Genomic DNA, 2719 nt, shown 5'->3' on the forward strand with positions numbered 1-2719 from the left:
CACAAGTTTGTATTCTATTTTTTCTCTCCTAGCTTCAGGGAACTAAATCTCTCAGGGAGTTGAGGGACAAAAGAAAGCATAATCAATGAGACTCCTGGGAATTCAGCTCACAAAGGCACAGAAACTCTAAATTCTTCCACTAAACCTTCTCAAGTCTACTTTACCAATCTCAAATGATGAGGAAACGCGATTGTGTCTTCCGGAGCACTCATGAGTGACTCTGTCTCTTTCCCACTCTTAAGGCAACTTCATTCATCCTACAGGGAAGAAACTATATCAGTGAACTCAAGACTCTTCCATGATCATATCTGGGCAAACCACAGCATCTTCACAGGTACTGGGGATTTTGGTAATGGTGTATAGGGCTCATCTTATTTTTTATTAGCTTTAAGTAATACAAACGGATAACAAGTAAATAAAGTTTGGTGAAAAAACTCTTGCTGATTTAAAGTTGCAGGTTGGAGGTCAATGCTGCATGCACGCAAATATCTTCTTGCTGCAATCTGTCTTCTGGTGTTGGCGGTCAGTCATAGCAACACCCTTTCTCAACAGCAGGTCTCCAAATTCCACAGTTTCTCCTTCCTCCCTACTGTTTAACATTGCTCAATAACTTGTTTTTTCAGTCATTCGTAAACATTTATTCTGCAATTTTTACATACTGAAAATAAAGAAATAAATAGGACAGTGCTCTTTTTCTCAAGGTGCTCATGGTCTAAACAGGGGAAGAGACATAGAAATAAGTAAATGCAGTCTCCTGACACTGCACTCCAATGCTGATGAAGCAGATCTTAAAATATTAGACTTTCTCTGGAGAGATCAGTGAAAGCCCCACAGTAAAGTTTGTAAATGTACAGAGCCTTGAAGTAGGAGTGGAGTAATTCCAGGTGAAGAAGGCATGAAAGTCGTCCAAGAAAGAAGTAGGGCAGGAAATGTGGGGAGAAAATGCACTGTAAATTGTGCTTGAGAAATGAAAAACAGTTTTTAACACCTGACCAACAACATAAGGCCAAGGATGCAAAGTGAAATTTGGGCATGATCAGAAAAAAGCTACCAAGTAATAGAGAACTTTACATTTTAGCTACAGAGTTAACTCATAATTCTGTAATTAGTGCAGAGTCAGTATGGAGTGGATAGCAGGTGATGTTCATGATGAGGTTCACCCTGTGAAGTGGTCACCTTAGTCAGTACGAGGAACAGATTATTGCTTCTGTCAAAGCCATGATGAGATATTGAGGGGAGGGGTGCAAATAAAAGAGTGGATGTGGGTGTGGGAGGTGGGAAATGAATCCATGAGTCATTGGAACAATGTATCCAAAGATTCATTAAGTAACACTTTGCACAGGAGAAGGAACACTATGCACAAGGGTGGGCATTTTATGTTCATTATTTATTTTAATTCTTTCAATAAGTCTATGGACTTGGTATTATTACTCAGATTTTGTGAATGAAAAATTTGAGAGCAGTAATGTTGCTTGTTTAAAGCATGCAGTGGAGTCTGGAGTCAAGCTCAGACAGAGCTCCCTGCTTCCAAGGCTTTTGCATTTCATCAATAATTTTATTTTTAGTAATCTTCCTTTTTAAAAAATTAGTTTTAGATTTACAGGAAAATTGTCAATATAGCACAAATAATTCCCATAAGCCTGTACCAACTTCTCCTATTCTCCTCGTGTCTCCCATCTAACATACGTTACATTTAGTCATCATTTCTCCTTTGGCTCCTCTTGGCTGTGACAGTTTCTCAGACTTTCATTGTTTTTGAAGAACATGACAATTATGAGGAGTGCTGTTTGAGTATTTGACAAATTTCCTTTGAAACTTGACTGATGATTATTTCATGATTTATAACTAGGATTATAAAATTTGGAAGAGTATACTACAGAAGTTACATGTCATTTTTAATCACATCCGATCAAGGTACATACTGATAATTTGACGTCTCTCTCTTCATGTTGATCTTTATCATGTGACCAAGATACTGATTGTCAGGTCTCTACACTGTGAAATTACTCTTTTTCTCTCCTTTCCATACTGTACTCTTTGTAAGGAAGTTCGTATGTGTTGTCCACATTTCATGAGTGGTGAGTTATTCTCCACTATCTTGACTGTGAAATATTTATAAAAATTATTGGATTTCTTCTGCACGAGAGATTTATCTCTTCTTCTTTATTTATTTAGTCACTTATTTATACCAGTATGGTAATTTTATGTATCAACTTGACAGAGCCACAGAGAACCCAGATATTTGGTTAAACATTATTCTAGGTGGTCGTTGAGGTTGTATTTGTATGACATTTGCACTTAAATAGGTAGACTGTGCAAAGTACATTTCCCTCCCTAATGTGGGTGGTCCTTATCCAATTAGTTGAAGGCCTGAAAGAAACAAAATGTTGACCTGCCTGGGAATAAAAAGCATTTCCTCCTGCCGGACTGCTTGATCTGGGGCACGGGTCTTTTCCTGCCTTTGGGCTTGACCTGAAACATCAGCTCTTCTTGGAAGGTCTTAGACCTGCTGGCTCTTGGGCTGGAACTCACATCATCAGCTTTCACGGTTCTCAAGCTTTCAGACCTGCTATTGGCTCTCTTGGGTTTTTAGCCTTATGAGTGCAGATCTTGGGATTTTTCTTCTTTCATAATCATGTGAGCCAATTTATTATGGCAAATTTCTCTCTCCCTCTCTCTCTGCCTCTCTCTCTCTCTCTCTCTCTCTCTCTCTCTCTCT

The sequence above is a fragment of the Galeopterus variegatus genome, unplaced genomic scaffold (genome assembly GCF_000696425.1).
Source record: "Galeopterus variegatus unplaced genomic scaffold, G_variegatus-3.0.2 Scaffold10233, whole genome shotgun sequence".
Taxonomy (NCBI): domain Eukaryota; kingdom Metazoa; phylum Chordata; class Mammalia; order Dermoptera; family Cynocephalidae; genus Galeopterus; species Galeopterus variegatus.